At 34.7% G+C, this 23,489-nt stretch overlaps 1 pseudogene; it reads left to right on the top strand.

The window, feature by feature from the left end:
- Positions 1-20,261, top strand: part of LOC149554552 (ent-kaurenoic acid oxidase 2-like) — a 58,594-nt pseudogene extending 38,333 nt beyond the window's left edge.
- The last annotated feature ends 3,228 nt before the right edge of the window (positions 20,262-23,489 follow it).

The raw sequence follows: 23,489 nt of genomic DNA, 5'->3' as shown, positions 1-23,489 counted from the left end.
AGAAGCTACAAAAGAAAGTGAAAAGGAGGCATCATCGAATCATTTAGACTTCTTCCCCTTTTCAACTTTCACCCTATATGCCTTAGCGGCAACTATAATGGGAACTAATTCCTCATGACTAGGCACATGTACATTAGTGAATCTTAAGAGCCATTTTAAATTTTCTCGAGCCAACTCTTTCACATAATTTAGATGTCCTGTCAATTCTTGAGCAGCTACATGTATGCATCCACCTAGTGTCTGTAGCTTTGTCATTCTATTTTGAATGCTTAAAGCCATTCCTGATAGGTTACTTAAATACATGGAGAAATTGTTCTTCATTATCTACACTCCAATAAGGGCTCTCCCTTGACCGCTAGCTTTTGGATCAACGTGTAATCCTTTCATCAGTTCAAATGCACTATTTTGAGTTGTCTTCACTTTATCTTCTATTTCCCTGAGTCCTTTTTCAGCTTCTTGAATCATCTCTAGCTTGAATTGCATACCCTGGAGCCATTCAAATAGGGGTTCAGTTCCTTTCTTCAAAATTTTTACTTCAACCACCTCCTTTGCCTTCATCTGGATAATCATTTTCAAGAGAGAAATAAACTCATCACATCTTGCTTTCTCTGTGGTCAAAGTGTGTTGATTAGACAAGATATTATCTTTCTTAGTTTCCAATCGAAGGATAACATTCCCAATTTGATCAATCAGAGCAACTCCATCTGCATTGAGTTTATCAATCCACTCTTTCCCAATCTGACCAAAATGTCTATCTTTCTGAAGTTGTGAGATGAAAGCTTGCACTTCCTCTACTATATGATTTTCAATAGCAGGCACACTAGTAATGGTTGCCAATGGAACAACTAGCTACCTGATGAATCTTTTGAGTTCTTCCATCTCAGCTTTCATCTTAATCTTTGATAATTTGAGGCTTTCTAATAGACCTTCTATTATCTCATTTCCTGATCTCCATAAGCCAACTTTTGTATCATGCGTGGCCTCTCCAAGATCAATTGAATGTAGAGCGAAGTCTTCATGAGTCATATCTTCAATCCACCCTGCTTTATTTGGTTTTGCAATCTCCATAGTCAAATGTCCATTCTCTAGATCCTTCCAAAGTATGGACAAAGTTTTCTACTTCTTAGCTTTTACTATGGCTGAACCAGAGCGTATTGTTTAAGACACAACATCCTCTGTAGGAACACTTTCATCTTTCCCCTTTCTTTTTCTTTCTAAAGTGTCTTCAAGCCAGGACTCCATACCAATCACTTTAGAAGCTACTCCAAGTGACTCTATCCTGAACATTTTCTTCTTTACTGAAGTCACTACTTCTGTTGTTGCAGAGAAGGGGTTCTTCAAATCTTGAGAGAGAAGACAAGATGATCCTGACACATTCTCTTCTTCTTGAGTACTCTTTGCAGCTTCATTAGATTCAATGGACATGCTGGTGCTACTCTTATCATCTCCAATCTCTACTATTTAGATGGGAGAACCAGTTGGCTTCAAAAGAGAAGCACCTAAAATGGAGTAGGGCTATGATGAGGAGATGAAACTAGGGCAACACTAGGAGATGGAATTGGGGTAGCATGTGGAGATGGAGTTGGAGTGGTGTGAGGAGGCGAGGCTGGAACGGTGATTCCATCTTTCGGCTCTTCTATCCCTTTTTCTTTAGTACCAGCCTGAGATCCAATCATTGGTAGAGAACCTCCTTGGCAAGTTGGAGCTATTGAAATATTATTCTCCAAGGGTTGATCACCTCCTCCTGCAGATTGAGCCAGCCCTTGAGTAGCCAAAGTTGTAATGCTAGGTGTGGCACTTTGAGAGGAAGTGAGAGTAGCAGTGGCTGGAGAAGCTTGAGTAGTCTTTCTCTTGCTCTAGCTCTTTTTCGCTATCCACTCAACCCATTTCCTAGTTCTCTTGATGATCCGGGCCATCATAGCATCAATATCTTCTTATATATTTACACATGGCTCAGAGTTGACTAGGATGTTTCTCAATTTTGTCAAATATGTATTACTATACATATTTTTCCCATCATCTTCTAGCCCTTCCACATCCAAGTCAATGTCATAGGTCTTTATTTGATCTATTGTGAGTCTAGCAAAGGCATGGTCCTGGCTCTCTAGCTCATCTCTACAATCAGCCTAGTAATCTTTTATAGTAGTTACATATTTGATGATGCTTCCAATTTGAAGCACATCTCTAGCATACCCATGTGGATCAAACATGGGCCTTATCACTTCATACTCCTCTAGTTTGTATTTGTTCTTGAATGCTTTGACTATGTTCTTTGCATCAGGTCTGGATTCACAACTATAAGCTCCAACTTATATGAGGAATTCATACCCCTTCTTTCTCAAACTGGTGCTCAACACATTTACTTGGATTGCTTGCCTAATGATCTCAATGAGCACGATCATATCATTTGGATATCTAGGCAGCTTCAAGGAAAATCCATTAAACTCTGCAAGACACAAATAAGAGAAAGATGAGAATTGAATGAAATAATAGCCAAACTAGCTGATGACCGCTATTGCTTCTGGGCTAAACCTCTACTCTGGACACCCTTGGAGTTCCCTGTAGATTTTCATAGTGAATGCATCATTAACCTAGATATACTTTGCATAGTTATTCTGTAACTATAAGCATGTATAAAACTCATAGCTTTTTACATTTTCAGGAAAATTCTCTATTTTGGGGAGTCCCAGCCACAATTGTAGGGAAGCCAAAATATATATCAAGAAAGATGACATATAAAATGAATTGTAAAACTTGGTTGCACTGAGAGCCCTAGAAAGATGTTCACTAACTTCATATGCCTAGTCAACATACTGCGTGTCTAAGTAGATAATTTGCACCATAAAGAAGTATTGTTTTATAAAATTGTGTTCTTTCACCTCACCTTTTAGTTGATGCAAGAGTACCAAAATATCCATAATTTTGAGCTTAAGATCCATGCCAAACAAGGTTTTAGGGACCTTACTCTTTCCTCCCCTGGGCTTTTGGAACCTAGACTTCATGATCTCCTTCCACCACACCATCTTCCTTAGGGGGAATTTGGACATGGCTCCTCTGATTGTTAGCTTAGAGAACTCTCATTCTAGAATCTGCAGATAGTTCACCACCACTTTCCTATCAATTGAAGTGAATACCATTTGTTCAGGCAATAAGATCTTCTTGGTGTCTGGGTTGTAATGATTGATACATTCTACAATTTGCTCCAAAGCTTGTACTGCAACAGGAAACTTGATTGCCTCTACTAGTCCACTTCCTTAGAGTTTCTCTATTATAAGGTGAATCGGCTCATTTCTCAGCCTTCTTTGAAAATATTGCATATCAAATAAATGTAGTGAAGTATTAGAGATACTCTGCCATGTTGACTTGATTCCACCCAGCCCATCAAAACCAAAGAATCTTGATGCCATCTTGCCTGATATAGTATGATAGAAATTCAACAATTGTGACAATAAAAAAAATGAACCCTAAACTTTGAAATTTTTTGGAAGCACTATTCAATATAACAATATAACAGTAAAGTAGTGTTTTGAAATTTGGTTAGGTTCTTCCTTATATAAGAACCCTTAATCTACCCGTTAAATTCCACCATCCATGCCACACTAGCAAATTTAAGGATAAATCCATTGGATTAGTAAATGTAAGGGTTCTAACAAATTTCTCGTTGTCATTTCATTATTTTTGTTGGCCCAATGGTAACTCTCCTTTATTACTGACTTACCTTTCTATTTTCACCCAGTTTCAAAAAAACAAGAATGGAGTACTCCCTGGGGAAAACTTCGCTTGGCTAGATTCCACTCAAAATATCCTTACAAATTTAACTAATTTTCTTCCATTTATGTCCGAAACACATCTTGTGATCAATTCAAACACTTACCATGCTTGCAGTAGTGATTTTTCATTAGATGCAAAAAATTGCTCTCGAGGGTAGAAAACCTGCAATGGAGAAGGCAATTTCCATTTTTCCACTTACGCTTTTGTTATACCTTTTCTGCTTAAGTACTTTACTATAAGCCTTTGAAAAACATAAAAAGGGCTTCACAAGAAAAAAATGGGGCCCAATAGTAACTTTACCCTTCTATTTAGGCCTTTTCTGAAAACTTACTTCTTGGTTCGAAACTTGCCAAAAGGAGAAGCTATTTCTGAATTTTTTGCCGATGCTTATTATTATCATCCCGGTGAGTTTTGAGTGATTCCTACTATGAAAACATGATAATAATTGAATGATCCATCCCTATTATGACTCAACTTTCCTTGTTTTAGCCTACAAATAGCACTTATAGATCTCTGCGAAGTTTCACCTTCGGGCTGCAGAAACCCGCTAAGGAGAAGAAGAAACTTGATTTTTTGCCAGTTCAACTTTCTTTATACTCGGATCAAATGAGCTACAAGTAAATTCATCTGAGGTAGCATTATTCAAGAATCTCCATCAAGGAAGGATCTTGACTACCTGCATGAATCGTGACAATAAGGAATACCCACCCAGCTATATAATGCGGGAAAAAGGAAAAAAAGAAGAAGAATATGGAAACCCAATGGAGAAACTTAACACTTGAGGAAGGAAGGACCAACTGACTCAACCGGCCTAAACACAATACAAGTTAAATCCTCCACTTTGAAAAATTGGAATATGGTAAAAAGTGGGGCAACATCGAGCATACTGAAAATCATGTATAAGCCAAGTGAGTGGAAATCCTATGATAGTCAAGCTTATAGTTGTATAAGCATTAAACATATATTACCAAATATCAAGGGTTCTATAGTCATTTTTGACTCATTTGCATTCATTAAAGATTGAAGACTACGTGAAGAGAATAAGGAGAACTAAGGAGAAATGTTTAAGTGTTTATGAACTAGATTCAACTGCTACTCATCATCATTCATCAAATTCATAAGGTATTTATTGAGTGTCAAGTTTCACTGTTTGAATTTTCGTGAACCCTAGATACATAAAATGGCATCTAGCTCTTTTGAAAATGTTAGGAAGGAAGGAAAAGAAGTTTTAAATGTGTAATTAATGAGTAATTAAATTAGACAACCACCCTTCTGAGCTATTCCTAAGATAGCATATAAGGGAGATCCGTTTGGTGTGCTATCGATTGTACCACCACAAGGTTTAATGATACAAGATGTTATATGTTGCTATACTAGGAAGATAGGACATGTTAGAGACATGGAAATAAGAGATGCATACTATAAATTAAGTGATAATGGAGTTTCGAGGGAAGAGTACAATATGTTTGAATAGAAAGGGTTAAATCATGCCCTAGATTTTCCCCAAGTCTCTAAGAATGATTGGATACACATTGTTCTGAGCCGTATTCATAATAGTTTCATTTGGTTGGATAATGGACCCATAGATATAATTCATGATCCCCTAATTGAATTTTCAATGAGATTAATTTCTCACAAGCTCTTTCAATCAAGCAGATTGAATAGTATATCTTGCATGGCTATGGATTTGGGTTACAAGATAGTCAATAAACACCACAATTATGACCTTGTCAAGTTACAACTTCAATGGTTATTAGAAAAGTTGGAAGCCATAAGGAAGAAAAAGAGTGCACAATGAAAATTTGGTTCACTTCTTGTCTGCATATTCTTCTATGTGCAAAATACTTTTCCAAAATTTGGTCAAATAGTGTGGAATACCAACAAGCTAGTGACAGTGCAGATTTTAGAGTTAATAGAGCAAGTTGGAGAGAATTTTGAAATAGTAGTGACAAGCTAATTTGAATATTTCAAGAAGTCTATGAAGAAAAGACTAAGGATTCAAGTGTCACTAGTGGAGAAACATTATAATGATGTTTTCTTCTTAGTTGATGTTGATTATACATATGTATAGGCTCCAATTCCTAGGGTCAGATGGCTTAAGGCATTGCCTTATGAAATAACTGTGGATGAGGCATCTGTAGCTATTACAACTTTTCTGGTAGAGGAAGTTGATAAGAGTGAAACCTCATTTGGAAACTATGAGGAATCCAAATCAAGAATCACTATTGATTTGAAGACAAAAATTGTGATGAGGTTGAAAAACAAGCTTGTGAAGGAGCTACAAGAAAGATTTGGTGAAGGAGGAGAGGAAGAAGAAGAAGAATATGAAAATTATGAAGAAGAAAATCAAGTTGAAGCCCCATTGGCACTCATTCAAGGCTAAGGAGAAGATCAAGAATAGAATGTTGAAGGTGTCGAGGGAGAAGAAGCCAAGGAAGTGTTGGAATTATGATATATTTGTCATTAGTTACAACACTTATTCAATTCTGAAGGATTATCGAGCTCATCACTCAGTCTATAGTTTATACCAAGCATTCCTTTGGAAATTGAGCATATGGGTAGTTCAACAGTATTTACCGAGTTCATAATGGTTACCGAGAAAAAAAGTGTTCTCCAAGCAGTTAGTGGTTACCGAGCTTCGTAGTGTTTACCAAGCAGTCAGTGCTCACTGGTTCATTAGTAGAACTTAGTGTTTATCAAGTGATCAAGGTAAAAAAAGAACTTAGTGTTTACGGAGTGATCAAGGTAAACAAAGAACTTAGTGTTTACCGAGTGATCAAGGAAATCAAAGAAATCAATGTTTATCAAGTAAACAAGGTAAATGAAGGAATCAGTATTTATCGAGTAAACAAGGTAAATGAAGGAATCAATGTTTACCAAGTGAAGAAGGTTATCAATGGATTCCGTTTTTACCAAGTCATACAATATTCACTGAGTCACCAATGGTTATTGAGTTCCAAGCTACTTAGAATGATTAGTGTGGACCATGCCTCTACTCTTACCAAGTGCATGACAATGCAGTGTATTGTAGTGGATGCCAAGTATTAGAAGGTCACTGAGTCAATTTGAGGAACCTGAGTTTTCTACTATCTGGCCAACTCAGTAATGTTTGTTCACTTGTGATTGGCCGACCTTGCCAGTGTAAATATTGGAATGATATATATCATTTGAAATAATGAAATATTGATCATCGTTGGTGTTATATTGCAATATTTTGAGAAGAGGAAAAGTGAATCACCAGCAGAATAGAGGAATACAGTAAGGTAAACAATTGATTTAGAAAAGCTATATCCATCACATCAAGTGATCAAAGCACAAGGGATCTTATCAACAATCAGTTGTAACCAGATCTACTGCTTCATCCTAACAGGTGAACCAGTTTGTAAATCCTTTAACAGGGTAGACTTAATAGTCTTTTGTAAATCTCCTAATAGAGTGCATACTTCATTGTATGTTTGTAAATCCTCTAACAAGGTGGATCTAGCAATCCTACTTGCTCCTAATAGGGAAGATCATCAAAAGTGATCATTGTAAGCCTTAATCAGCCAACTTTATACTGCAATATTGAAGTTTTGTGGGCATCATCCCCACCCTAGTTTTACTTTCTAATTGGAAGGTTTCTGGGTCACCAAATCAGTGTGTTCATGTCTTACAAATGTTTATCTTTTCATGCATATAGTAGATTAGATAAATAAAAGGTAAATATGATGCATAATTGAATTAAAGTTTTAGGGTTACTGATTCACCCCTCCCCTCTCAGTAACCTTGTTAGTCTGGATTATTTCCAACAGGAAGCACCTAAGCCAACTAAAAAGAAGAAGAGGAAAGAAAAGGAGACTAAAGTGGAGAAACCTAAGAAGAAGCTTGTGAGACTTTCACAATAAATGCTAGTAGTACCTACTACCAATTCAAGCACAAGGGAAACCACCAAGAAAGTAAAGGAGATAGATAGACTAAAATGAAAGATAATTATTGCCTCAACAGAGATGAGTCAGCCTACAAAGAAGATATATGCATGGAGAAAATAAAATCTTGCAGCTGAGTTAGATGAGGAGAGGATAGAATCAGATGACATTAGTCAATTTTAGGTGGTAAACCATAATTCCTCATCAAATATAGACAGCTTGTGTGAAAATGTTAAGAATAATGCAGATCTATCTATTTTTTCACATGTTGTATTTGATAAGTTAGGAAAGATTGATCAAAATAAGGTGGAAGAAGCTATATATAAGATGGTGGTTCGATTTAGGACCACAACTATAGAGATTACCAACTCACTACCAAAGATTCTTTATGACCAAGTTGAGCAGAAGTGGTAGTATAGTTTGACAATAGAAAGATAGATTAGGGAGACTACACTTGCTAGAGTAATGCTTGCTTTTGATAAAGCAATGATGACAAGAGCTCTGATAAAATTCAAGGGAAGATTTTCCCCCAAATATAGAGATTTTAATATTTTTAAAAATAATGTTGAAGAGGTTATCAAATAGAGCACCCAGATATGGAAAGTCATCTATGGGTTGACAATAGAAAAGCCAAATGACCAAGTTCCTGAGGAAGTTGGAGATAAAAAAGATGAATAAGGACAAGAAGTCCAATTAAAGGATGCTAATGTGGGAGGCATTGAAATAGTAGCAACCAAAAAGGCCACAACTAATGATGAGAAGTAGGATGATCAAAATGCAATAGAGGTAAAAGTTTTGAGTTCAAGCCCTCCACATGTAGACCAAGTGAGTCACTAGGACTTAATACAAATTAAGGATGTTTCTAACACCTTTTCTCAAAACATCAATCCCTTGATAGAGGAAGAAATGAAGAAACTTTTGATTGAATCCACCACTATAGCTAAATCATGTAGTCATCCTATATTGGTGAGATTAGATGAGATTGAGAGGGAAGAATTGGCATCTATAGGGGAGAAATCACAAGAATCATCCAAAGTGCCCCCTAAATCTATAGAAGCACAAATTGAAATGCCCATTGTGGTATATCAAGAAAAGGGTATAGTGACAATATATGTGAGTGCATTAGTGTCAAATACTTCAATTCAATTAGTATTAACTATTGATAAGGATGGGACATAAGTCCACATAGGTAAGGAAGCTAGCCCTACACCTATCTCACAAGTGCAAGGTGAATGGTGCAGGAGCACCTAACCATCCATTCACCATATTATCTACCATTTTAACTCTTCATTAGTTCTACTCAAAGGAATTTATTCCTAAGAGACATTTATAGTAAGGTAGTAATAGTTACTCAATAAAATGAGCCTAATTGTAATACCTAGTCCCCATTTGGGTACTTTATAAACCATGGGTTTTGACTATGGTCAAAAGGAATTTCTTAGACCAAGCATAGTATAGGACTACCTTTAGGTTTCTAAACACATTATAGGCCCCTAGGGAACAAGGAAAAGGTCCTAGATGGGTTAGATTATGCAAATTGTAAAAGTTGCTAAATGCAACAAAAAGTTGCTTGACAACTTTTGTTAAAACACTCCCCAATGGTCACAAACTTTGAATCTCAATTGGTATGGTTGGGGAAGGAATTAAAATAGCCCTTTCAAGAAGGTGGAAGTCATAGAATGTAATTTTTCCTTTCAAATCAAATAAAGATCCTATTTTTCCTTGTAAAAACACTGCGATTTTAGAGTGTACAGACATGCATGGATTGGTACATGTGAATAACCCATTGTTGTAGAATCTTTGATGTTGTATTTTATCAATGAAATTCACTTGAGGGTTTGAAATTTTTTGAAACTCAAGATATTCAAATTTCATTCTCGAGTGCACCAAAAGCCTCCTTTGGGTGGCTAGTTTTAGAATTGAAGCCCTAACTTGCATTCCCACCATGGGATTGCCAAACCACTTGGTAAAATGAAAGTTATGAAGTTGTATTATAATATTCCTAAAGGATGGGAGATGGAAATCTAGGCTCCTATTTTTTCTATCAAGCCCTATGCCAAACATCTTTATGTGTTTAGTGCAAGACAACAGGTATTAGAGTGTTGTGAGCACTTGGGGGATGGATGATGCCAACCAAGTGGTGGATATTGAAGCCTGATAGTTCCCTACATGTTTTATAATTGATATTTTTTCTTGTTCATACACCTATTTAACATTTCCTTCACAAACCCTAGCAAGTAGGCTTTAACAAGGAATTTGTTGCATTTTTTGTTAGCAGATCACTTGACTAGTCTAGAGTCTGTAAGTTTGGAATCTTAGACTTCTCCCAAAAGGGTATCAATATATGAATTTTTTTTTCTAGTTCCTTTGCAAGAATTTCAAACCAAGTCCTAATTACTTTGTTGATAGGGCTAATAAGGGCTCTTTGGCCTAAAAGAAAATATAGCTATTTGTGACCTTTGGGAACAAAATGGGAAAACCAAACTCACCAGTTTGAGATTGTTGATCATAAAGGAACATTTCCACTCCCCCCTTAAATTCATAGGTTCCATTTTCAAGCAAAAACCTAGTTTGTGTAGATTTTGTGCTTTAAAGCTAGCCTAGTTGTACAATTTTGGTGCCTAGGCTATGACTTGGAGTAAAGTTGTTTCAAAGGTGTAGATACCTCTCTTGATTCTACTTTGGAGTACTTGAAAGTTTCCTAAGGCTACACCCCATCAATTTTTCTATTTAAGGGAGAGCTCTACATCAAGTGGTATCTGAGGTACCTAAGATCCCTTAGGGAGACAAGTTTGACAACACCATGGAAGGAGAAGATGAAGGAGGGTTATCTTCAAGGATGACCAATGTAGAGATTGTGAAATATTTGAGAGAATTGAGATTAAGGCAATATGAGAAACAAGACAAAGAGATATAGCCAATGAGGCAAAAAATAAACAAACTTAAGGAGGATTTTTGTAACAAGAGTAGTGAAAACTTTGAAGAAGTCAAACAAGGGAGTGATAAAGAACCCCTTGAGCATGAGGAAGGATGTCCTACTAACCAAAGGCTATTTGTGAGGAATCTTAAATCTATGGAGAGGATAACCATGGATGCTAAGCTTGACTTGCCCACATACAATGGGAAGATGGACCCAAAGGCTACAATAGATTGGGTCGATACCTTAAATAGTTTCTTTGCTTGTGAAGACATCCTTGAGAACCAAAGGGTGAAGATTGCCAAGTCTAGACTCAAGGGCTTTGAACTGACATGGTGTAACTTCATCCAAGATGATAGGGTGAAGAATGAGAAGAATCTAATCACCACATGGAAGAAGATGATGGCTCTAATTAGAGAGACATATGTCCCTGAGGATTATGAAGTTTAACTTCATAAAAAAAGAATGAGTTTGAGGAAGAAATAATTGGACATCCCTACCTATACTGAATAATTTTAGAATTTGGTAATGAAATCCAAACTTGATGAACCTGAGAGTGTAGCTTGCAAGGTATATGCAAAGATTAAGGCTTTCCATCCAAAATTAACTAAGTTTGACAAGCCCTACCACTGTAAATTAGTGCTATCAATTTGCACTTAAAGTTGAGGAGAATTTCAAAATAAGAAATGAATAGAGTGGTAGAAACAAAGGGAAGAATGATAGAGGAAAAGGAAATTATAGGGGTAAAGGAACAAAAAGAAACAAACCCCAAGTGTATTCTAACAAAGAAAACACCCAAGGTGAAACTAGTTCAAGAGGTGGATACAAAGGAAGGAGAGGAAATGGTAGAGGTAGAAATGGTGGAATAAATAATGGGTAGATCAAATGCTATAATTGTAACCAGATGGGCCACTACAAAAACAAGTGTCCTGAGAAGAAAAACAACCAAGGAAAAAGAAGGACCAATATTGTTCAAGAAGATGATGATGATGAAGGTGTTAGATATTGTAATGGTGAAGAAGGGGCTACTCTCATGATGAAGAGGAAATTGATCCAAGCATCCATGCCAATGGAATCTCAACAAAAGAAAACTATCTTCAGGATCAACTGCAAAAATCGTGGAAAGGTATCTAAAGTAGTTATAGATTATGGTTCTACTAAAAACCTTGTTTTTAAGGAAATGGTAGATAAGTTGAAACTAGAAAGTGTATCCCACATTGTTCCCTCCCATGTATCTTGGCTAACTAAAGGGAAACAAACACTGATAAATGAATAGGCTTGGATAGATTTCCAAATAAAAGGTTATAAGGATAGAGTTATTTGTGACATTGTAGACATGGACATTTGTCACCTTCTTCTAGGTCATCTATGATAGTATGACCTTAAGGCCAAACATGATGGTGTCAATAATAAATATCAGATCACCAAAGATGGTCACAAATATAACCTTCTTCCTGACCCTGATCCTCACCAAGAAAAAACAAAAGAACAGTTAGTTGTTATGGCAGGTGAACAAGAAATGTTGGAAACCATTCAAGACTCTCAAATAGGGTATGCACTAGTCCTCAAACCAAAGATAAAAGTAGTCACCCAATAATTTCATAAAGAACTAAAGGATCTAATATAGAAATATAAATGAATTATTGCAGTAGATACTCCTGATGAACTCCCACCATTGAGGGACATTTCAAATCAAATAGACTTCATACCTAGTGCTTCTCTACCCAATAAGGCTACATACAAACTTACCCTTGATCAGAATCCAGAGGTATCCAAAAAAATTAGTGATCTATTGTCCAAAGGACTCATACAAAAGAGTCTCAACCCTTGTGTTGTCCCTAGTGTCCTAGCCCCTAAGAAAGATGGAAAATGGAGGCTACACATTGACTCTAGGGAAATCAAAAAAATAACTATCAGGTATAGATTCCCTATACCAAGGATTGAAGATCTATTAGACCAACTTGGAGGAGCATGCTATTTTTCCAAGATACACCTTAAATTAGGCTATCACCAGATAAGAATAAGGCTAGGATTGGAATGCTACATTTAAAACCACTGAAGGGATTTATGAATGGATTGTCATGCCATTTGGTCTTAGCAATTCCCTAAGCACATTCATGAGGTTGATTAATGAAGTGCTTCATGACTTCATAAGAAATTTTATATTAGAATATTTAGATGATATAATAATATTTAGTAGAACCAAAGAATAATATATGAAACATTTGGGGCAAGTTCTTAGAAGGCTACATGAGAATAAACTTGAAATAAATCTTGAAAAATGTGTATTTATGCAAAAAGAGTTGACAATCTTGGGATTTGTCATCTCAAAGGGCACATTGGAAATGGATCCTAAAAAAGTAGAGGCCATCATCAATTGGCTAACACTTAAGACATTTGGATAAGTTAGGAGTTTCCATGGTTTGGAAATTTTTTATAGAAAATTTGTCAAAAACTTCAGTCATATATGTGCACCTTTACTTGATACCATCAAAGGTGGTAGAAAAACAAAAAATTTAGTGCACACACAAGATGATGAGGCATTTGAATATTTGAAGGGAAGAGTGGCACAATATTCTATTTTGGCTTTTCCTACCTTCAAAAAGTTGTTAGTTTCTAAAACTGGTGCTAGTAACCTGTCCATAGGTGCAGTGCTCAGTCAAGAGGGAAGGGCAATTGCATTTTTCTCTGAAAAACTAAATGATGCAAAGAAGTATATAACATATGACCTATAAATCTATGCAATGGTCAAAGCCCTAAATAAATTAAGGCAATATTTTCTTCCTAGAAATAATTTATTATCTACACAAACAATCATGCCTTGAGTTTCCTTAACAGTCAAGATAAACTAAGTTGTAGGCACATGATAGTAGCAGATGTACTTAGTAGAAGAGTAGTATTGGTTGAAGAAGTTTAGGTAAAGAGTATGGGGATTGATACCCTAAAAAACCTATATAAGGATGATGTAGATTTTGGTGATATCCACAAGGTTTTCTCTAATCTTTTTGATGCGTACAATACTACTTAGTCTGAATATTTATTGCAGAATGGTATATCATTCAAAGGTGGACAACTATGTATATCTAAGTGTTCTATGAGAGAAAATATGATCAAAGAAAAGCATTGTGGCAATCTAGGAGGTCATTTTGGAATTGATAAGATCCTAGAACTCCTAAGAAGAAATTATCTTTGGCCAAAACTCCATATTAATTTTAGGAAGTTTGTGGAGATATGTACAATCTATCAAAGAGCTAAAGGAGTGAAAACTAATCAAAGTCTCTACCAACCCTTACCAATTCCAAAAAAGTGATGGGACAATGTGAGTATGGATTTTTTATTAGGACTCCCCAAGACTAGATAGGGATATGATAGAATTTTCATTATTGTTGATAGGTTTAGCAAAATGACTCACTTTGTTCCTTGTAAGAGCTCTAATGATGCCTCACACATTGCCAACCTATTTTTCAAGGAAGTGGTCTGAATACATGGATTTCCAACATCCATTATCTTAGATAGAGATGTAAAATTCTAGGGTCATTTTTGGAGAACTATATGGAAAAAATAGGGACACACCTTTCATTTAGTTTTGCCTACCATCCTCAAATAGATGGGTAGACTGAAGTAGTAAAAATGTCTTTGGGAAATCTTCTAAGATGCCTAACCAAATAGTATGGACAATCTTGGGATGCTACCATTCCACAAGAAAAATTTTCTTTTAATGATTTAGTTAATAGATCAATAGGAAATACACCATTCCAAGTAAACTATGGACTTCACCCTAGAGGAGTTATGGAGTTGAGAGGCATACCAAATGACCTCAAGGTTAGTGCTCAAGGTGAAGAACTATCCACATGGATCAAACACATTCATGATTAGGTTAAGGATACATTAAACCAAAATACTACTAAGTACAAGGAAAAAGTAGAGAAAAAGAAAAGAAAGGTTTCTTTCAAGATAGGAGATTAGGTTTGGGCATATTTGAACAAGGCAAGGCTGCCATGAGGACATACCAAGTTACAGATGAGAAAAATTGGGCCATGTCAAATACTGTACAAATTTGGAAAAAATTCTTATGAAATATCATTGCCTCCTAACATATCAATTTCTCCTATCTTTAATGTTGCTGATATCACCCCTTTCAAGGGTGATTTAGGTACAAATGATATCATGCATGATAATGATGCGATTTAGGCAGAATGGACAAAGATCTACCATCTAGCCATCCACTTTAGTTGGAGAAGATTTTTTTTTCAAAGGTGGCCAAAAAGATAAGAAGATGTATAATAAATATTTTTTCAAATGGAAGGGTCTACTATACATAGATGCTACATGGATGAGTGAATAATGCATTTACAAGCATGACACATCTGTTGAACAACTATCCTCAAGTGGGACTTGAATTTTTCAAGCAAGGGAGTATGTTACAGGAGCACCTAACCCCCCATTCACCATAGTGTCTACCATTTTAACTCTTCACGAGTTCTACTCAAAGGAATTTATACCTAAGAGACATTTGTAATAAGGTAGTAATAGTTATTCAATAAAATGAGCCTAATTGTAAGACCTAGTCCCCACTTCGGTACTTTATAAACCCTAGCTTTTCACTATGGTCAAAAGGAATTTCTTAGACCTAGCATAAGATAGGAGTTTCTTTAGGTTTCTAAACATGTTCTAGGGCCCTAGGGCACAAGGAAAAGGTCATAGATGGGTCAGATTGTGCAAATTGTAAAAGTTGCAAAAAGTGTCTAAATGCAACAAAAAGTTGCTTGACAACTTTTGCAAAAGGTTGTTGACTTTTGTTAAAACACTCCCCAATGACCACAAACTTTGAATATTAGTTTGGATGGTTGGGTAAGGACTTGAAATATCCCTTTCAAGTGGGTGGAAGTCATAGAATGTATTTTTTCCTTTCAAATCAAATAAAGATCCCATTTTTTCTTTGTAAAAATGCTGCAATTTCAAAGTGTATGTATAGGTACGTATTGGCACATGTGGATGACCCATTGTTCTAGAATATTGGATGTTATAGTTGATAAATTCAATTGATTTGATTTTTTTATGTTCTCTGCAACTCAAGATATTCAAATTTCTTTCTCAAGTACACCAGAAACCTCATGTGGGTGACCAGTTTTAGAAATGAAATCGTAACTTGCATTCCCACTCTAGGATTGCCCAACCACTTGGTAAAATGCAAGTTAGGAAGTTTTATTATAATATTACTAAAGGAAGGGAGATGAAATTATAGGCTCTTATTTTTGCTAGCAATCCCTAGGCCAAACATCTCTATGTGTTTGGTGTAGGACAATAGGTATTAGAGTGTTGCGAACACTTGGGGTATGGATGAAGCCAACCTAATGGTGGACATTGAAGCATGATAGTTCCCTAAATTTTTCCTAATTAATATTTTTTCTCCTGGTCAAACACTTATTCAACATTTCCTTCACAAACCCTAGCAAGTAGGCTTTAATAAGGAATTTGCTACATTTTTTGTTAGGGGATCACATGATCAGACTAGAGCCTTTAAGTTTGGAATCTTAGACTTCTCTCAAAAGGGTATCCATATATACAATTTTTTTTATGGGTGCTTTGGATTAATTTCAAACCAAGTCCTAATTACCTTGTTCATAGGGCTAATAGGGGCTCTTTGGCATAAAAGGCAATATAACTATTTGTGACCTTTGGGAACAAAATGGGAAAACCAAACTCACTAGTTTGAGATTGTTGATCATTAAGGAACCTTACCACTCCTCCCTAAATTCATAGGTTCTGTATTCAAGCAAAAATCTAGTTTGTGTAGATTTTGTACTTTGAAGCCTAGTTGTACAATTTTGACACCTAGGCTATGTTTTTGAGTAAAGTTGTTTCAAAGATGTAGAGCCCACTCTGGACTCTATTTTGGAGTACTTGAAAGTTTCCTAAGGCCACACCCTATCAATTTTTTTTTAAAGGGAGAGATTTTCTTTAGTGAAGATGTCAACATAAAAATGGAGAAGGATAGGATTGAATAATCAATTTTGACTACTAAGATTGATAAACATATTTCTATACAAACCTCGGTTACCCTACCATCTTTTGTATCACCTCCTACTAGTCAAACTCTTCAATGGTAGAGTACATATGCTACACCCTTAAAAATATCAAGGCCAAGTCCTAGCACATCTAAGTATATTGAAGGTACATCTTATGGTGATGTAAACTTAGATGAGGAGATTGAACTACCAAAATTTGATCTCACAACAATCACCATAGAAAAATGAGAATTCTATAGGAAGTACTTGAAAGGAAGAAACAACAAGAGTTTCTTAGACAAGAGCATAAGTAGAAGAAGTACTTCATGACATCAAAGAGATATTTCTTGATGCATTTAGTCTACCAAAGCCAAGTGAAGAAAAACCAATCATTGAGCAACTAGTCAATATAGTTGATAAAATCAAGGATGAAGACCTAGACTACAATGCTAAAATTCTAGAATGGTCTGAAAAGAAGTTTCATTCTAAAGTTCTTGAAAAGATTTCTAGTGCTATTGCACTATGACGGGTTGATTTAGAAACCAAAATGGAGGATGTGAAAAATGTGTTGGAGAATATCTTTTCTCTATATACAAAGCATTGTGATTTGGATTTATTCAGACAAGAAGTATAGAGGGCTATTGACCAGCTCCAAGGAGATCTACAACCCATAGTTTCAACATTGAAACTATCTCCTGGTCAAGGCCAAACTCATTTTTAGAGATTACATTCTACTCAAGGATAGCTAGTAGCATTACATTCACAAGATGCAAACATAAGGGCTACCTTGATTAGTATCTAGTCCATGTTTAACCCACACATGGAAGTATTGCACAAGGAACTAGCCTTCACTGAAACATTGTTGAAGAAAGATAATCAAATTTCTACACATGATGGCTTAGTTGACCTTGTTGGCCAACTAGATGTTCAATACCAATCTCTAGAGGTAACATGCAACAAGTGGGATGCAATATTGAAAATAATCATGGAGGTCCACAAATCATTTTTGGAAAAACACACTATAGGTGTACCACCCAGATGACATAAGTGTCAAAAAGGGGGATAGTAGCTATGAGGAGTTCTAGTGAATAAAATGGAAGTATAGAGAATACAAGGGGATAATAAAGGAACTACACATGTAGAACATAGTTTTGAGATAGAAATAGGGGACAAAAAAAATACTTTACATTTACTTAGCAAGAATTAAACAAAAAGCAAGGAACACTCAACTCAAGGAGAGTTATAAAATTTTGGAGAGGTATGATAGTTAAGTCATCAGTTGTGCAAAACTTTGAAATTTTGAAATTTTGTATGAGAGCCAAGTGATGTACACAAATTATCTGTGTTGTGTGCATAAGTTAGGTTGTATATGCATGAAAAAGTGTTTTTTCCACTCATATCAAAGGGGGAGATTGTTGATCTCATTTTGGTTTTGACAAGGTAGTGACAAAACACTTAAGTCATTACTTAACATAACTCAGTATGTGCCGAGTAAGTAGTGTATGTCGAGCAATATACATAGTTGGTGCCAAGAACCAATATGTGTTGAGCAGATGGTATGTCTTAAGTCACTCAAGTGTCAAGAAAGTCATATATGTTGACTGATTCATATGCTAAGTAAAATAGTTGATGTCGAGTCATTTAGACTGAGTTATAGCATTAAGGATATAGTGAATGCTGAGCATTAGAGCTTTCAAGTGCTGAGTAAATAGTTTTTGGCATAGTTGTTTTTAATGGCACAAACTCTTATGTAAACTATTTTTGGGCTGAATTAAGGATTGTTTTATGATTATAGAAGATAAATAGGAGGGTATATTGAGAATTTTTATGCAGTACATGCAACCAATCAGATAAAGGGATGTTTTAAGTGGAAAAATGAGTGAATCACAATTGTTGATTCCTACCTATCCCTAGCTCACCTAAGTTTTCTTAAGGATTAAAAACCTAAATATTTTATAATATATGGATGAGAAGAGAAGGGAGAATTATAAGTATAGAGAGATCATTCATGGTAACTAAGGAGGTTGTGAGAGAGGAATGAATTGCAGAATTAGTTAGAGATAATAGAGCAGAGTAGCTAAAGGAAAGAAGAGATACATCTGATTAGGAGGATCAAGTACACATCATGAAAGAGGAGATCTAATATCTAGTAGAGAGGTGCTAACTGAAGGATCAATGTCGAAACATTATAATAGGTGAATTAGTGCAAATCTCTTAACCGAGTAGTCTTAATAGGCTTTTACAAATCCTTTAACAATGTGCTTGTTTTATTGCAAGTTTAAGTCCTCTATCAAGGAACACTTTTAGCAGGGTGTTGAAATCCTTTAACATCTTAAGCTTTAACAATATTTGTAAGCCTTTAATAGGGCATACCTTTCAAAGGGTAGATCATAGTTTATGATCAAACAATTGTAACCTTCATTGGATACATTGTACAATTGTAGTAGTGAATATTTGTGTGTGTCATCGCCACTCCAATTTTATCTTCTCATTGGAGGGTTTTTAGGTAACAAACTTATTGTGATATGTGTTATTTGTTTCATGTTATGGACAAACATGTTTAGCTACCTATTTCAATCTACATGATAACCCCCACCCCCCCCTCAGAGTTTAATTTCCTATTGTTAATTTGAAAAGAAACTAATGCTATCAAAAAGGAAAAGGCAGAGGCAAAGCTCCTCAATTACAATGATGTGAAGAAAATAACATATAATTTAAAGGTAACACATAAAATGTTATTATAGCTTTAAATTTTATGATTTATAAATAAGATGAAGTAGTTTAATAAATTATGATTTTTCAACTTCTCATTAAAATGATGATTGTTATTATTTCATAAAAAAATGTTAGAAATTAGTATGACTATTCTTATTCCATAAATTAATTAGTGTTATTGATACTGTAGGTGGTAGATCAATTTATCAGACTTGCACATGTAGCACATTTTGTGTTCAAAACAATATCAAAAGACACTAAATCTAAAGGTGAATTGGTTCCTCAAGTTAATGGGAAGATAACTAATGTGAAATATTTCAAATATTATTAAATTTAAAAAATTACTTTATCTAATAGGTTACAAGTTTCATAAGGATGTAAAGTAATAGTTTGGATTCGCTCACTCCATGTGGATCCACAATATTTCAATGATCCTCTAACATTCAATCTAGATAGATGGGACACAAGTTTTAAATTTTAAGATGTTATCAAATATTACGGTTTAGTAAAAAAATAAATTTGAATTTATAACTTATAATTTAACTTTTAGAATTGAATAGTTAATTTTTTTTTACAAGGATTTAACTTTAATTATGGAGTTTATAGTGTGTTTGGTCATGGTTCTAGGCAATGCCTTGGAAATAACCTTGCTAAAATGTGACTCTTAATGTTCTTACACCAAATATGTGTTGACTATAAGTAATATTTTTACTCTTTTATGATTGATTTGTTGGTAATTACAATTTAATTTTAGAATATTTAAGTTAGTATATAGTATATAATGAATTTCTTTAATTGTATACTATGTTATGTCATATATTTCAATGTATCTTATTTATTTCTCACTTTTACAGGTGGCATCTTTTAAATTCCAATGAAGTTATTAAGTTCTTACCAAATCCAAGACTAGAAGATGAAGAAAAAATAATTTTTAGGCATGCCTAAAGATTTATAATGAATGTTTGAGATATGTCTATAGATAATTATGGTGTATTGAAGAAAACTATGCTTTAAATGGTTGAAATAAAGACATCAAATTTTTCAAAAATATATATGAAAGATCTTGGTATCAAATGGATTATAAGATTTAATAGTTCATAAAATTCCTAATTTATCAAATTCTAATTATAAATTCTTTATTCAAAAATGTGAAGTGTCTAGTTCATGTAGTAAATCAATTAGTATATGAACATATAAAATATATTTAAATTAGAATAAAGTTTCTATATTCTATATGTATCCATTCTATCATACATACAAATGATCTTCATTAAAAAAAATTTACAATCTTCTATATTAGAAGTTGTTGGGATAAGATTACTCAACCTTATCATGATTTATTATATTTTTATTTATGCATTTTAGGAAGATGCTAAATAAGATCAAATCTTCCACAGAGATAGACTTGGAGAAAAGAAGAGAAAGTCTATTTTTTGGGCTTTATTCGCTTTGCTTTATTTTTTATGCAAGTGTTGTACACAAATGAAGTTTCTAAATAAGTTGTAGGTATGTTGAATATTTTCAAAGGATATTGTTGAAGTGGAGAAGATTGATGAAACATGTAATGGAACAATCATCATTTTATCACTGATGTCAAACCTACTACTTGTTGGTGAGACAATTGCTTACTTTGCTCTAAATGCTATCATTTTTTTTATTGATGAAGAGGATTTGAAAAGAAAGGATAACAAGAGAACCTAGAGAAAGGTTAAGTGATTTGGTGTATAAAAAGAGCACTAAGACCATGCAAGACATTGATGATATATAGTATTATTTATCTACTTAAGGCTATAATGAGAGGATACTTGAGAAAATACTAGGAGGCTAAGTAAAGAAATGTGTCTACCAAGCATGATTGGGAAAATAGTGGAAGTTTAGAAAAGTTAGTGCAGGCCGAGCAAAAAATAGTTGAAGCTGAGCAGTAAGTTTAGTATGTGCTAAGTGAAGAAAGTTAGTATGAGACAAGAAAGAGACATCTAGTTGGTGCTGAGTGAAGATGGTTAGTATGTGTTGAGCACCAATAAAAACCTAGTGGATGCTGAGTAGCTCATTATTGGTCGAGCATCAGAACATAGTGTTTGCTAAGAAAACAAAGTGTTATTACTGAGTGCAAGTAAAATGAGTTAGATTGAAGATTTAACAAATATGAGCCAACTAAGTTTATTTCTTGAATTGTGTGAAGCATGTGGAAGATTACTATGATGAGCTGGTGGCATGGAATTCAAGATAAATCATTTTGAGGTGAATTCAAAGAAGATTTAGAGGAATTTTCTAGAAGGGAATAAAATGGAAAAATGGGTAGATTCAATGAATCTTACCTAATATTAGAATGGATGACTATGGTTAACCAGAAAAAGACCTAAATTATCTATTTATAGAGATAGAAGGCCATAAGCAATAGTTGTCATGTGCGAGAACTTAAGGAAGACAAGGAGTCTAAGGTGTTGCATCACATGGTGGTCTAATAGAAGAGTCTACAATTGGCATACAAAGCAAGATGGCTTAAGAGGATGAATTCTTGAAGAGTGAACAAGTTGCTAGAGATGAGGACGATGAAAGCCAAGCAAAATGGAGGATTGAATGCAAGATATGTAATCTACAAGTGAGTTTTTATTGTTATCAGATCAAGTCCTATTGTTACTCTCTAACAATTGTATCTATCTAGATAAATCCTTTGGATTAATGTTGACCTAACAATCATTAGTAAATCCTTTAATAGGGCGACTTTCTAATATAATGCTCTAAATTCCTCTAACAAGGCTCATTCATAACAAGGTGATTGAAATCCTTTAACTAGGTCACATTTAATAGTGTGCATTGTAACCTTTAATAAGGTTGGCTCCTCACAGGGCTCACTTTAGAAGAGTGAAAATTGGTAGCATGTTACTAGCGGTTTTTTCCAAATTGGATTTCCACATAAAATCCTTGTTTCAAAATGTGTGATTGATTTTGTGGTGTTGCATGTTTATATTTTTACAAAGTTATTTTGACATAGGACAACAATATGCATATGTTTAAGATATTGAATTGTCAATACATTCATAAGGATAAGTTACAGTACTAAAAATTTTTATTTGTGCATTTGGAACTTAGAGAACTGATTCACCCCTCTCTCAATTATTCTAAAGTATTCCAACAATTGGTATTAGAACACCAAGTGCTTGTGAAGAGAAAGTTTGAAGGTACTTAAAGATAAAGATCAAGATGCATAGAAAGGAGGTGCCTAAGTTAAACAAGGAAAACTTTCCTACATGGAAAAAATTGATGAAGCTACATCTAGGAGGTCTTGGAGATTATGTGTAGTCAACTATCAACACTGAGCATGTTGATCTAGCTGTAGCACCAACTGCTAAACAATTGAAATAGAAGGAAGAACACAATCAGGCAATGTTAGAGATTGCATCTATCTTAAGGTACTTAGAGTTTGATGACATGAAAGGATGTGATTATACAAAGAAGATCTGGGATAACCTACAAAAGATCTATGCAGGAGACAAGAATGTGCTGAGGGCCAAAGCTGAAAGCCTAAGAGGAAAATTTGATGAAATGAGAATGCAAGATGGTGAGACTATAGTCCAGTATTGTACAAGGATCAAAGATATTGTTAATGTAATTCAAGGATCTGATGGACATATTGAAGATGAGATTATGATCAAAAAAGTATTGAGAACCCTGCTGCCTATCTATGATAGTAGAGTCTTTTCTATATAAGAACTAAGGTGTACCCCTGGTAGCAATCTGACCCTTGAAGGACTAGTTCGTAGACTCACTATGTTTAAACTTTCAATTTTTGATAATTTCAAGTCTGAGAATGTTGAATATGCTTTTAAATTTAAGTTGACACTAAAAGAGCCTACAAATAAGAAAAAAAGAGAGTCAAACCTAATGCTAGTGATAGTGATACAAATGATTAGAGATAGAAGAGCTCGAAGCATTATTGGCTAGGAAATTTTATAGAGGAAAAGCAAAATAAAAAGGTAAGTTACCCATCATATGCTTGAATTATCATAAGGTTGGTCTTATTGTATCAAGATGTCCTGATAAGTCAAATAGAAAGAATGAAGATAAATTCATATGTAGAAAAAATGACAGTAACAAAGGCTACAAGGACAAGGGAAATAAGGCTTGTTACATTGCTGAAGAAGAATCAAATGATAAATCTAAAGGTCATGA

This window comes from Cupressus sempervirens, chromosome 5 (genome assembly GCF_028749045.1).
Source record: "Cupressus sempervirens isolate cs-2001-9-10 chromosome 5, ASM2874904v1, whole genome shotgun sequence".
In the NCBI taxonomy this organism is placed as follows: domain Eukaryota; kingdom Viridiplantae; phylum Streptophyta; class Pinopsida; order Cupressales; family Cupressaceae; genus Cupressus; species Cupressus sempervirens.
The sequence above is the reverse complement of the archived record's forward strand: the minus strand, read 5'-3'. Positions and strand labels throughout refer to the sequence as shown.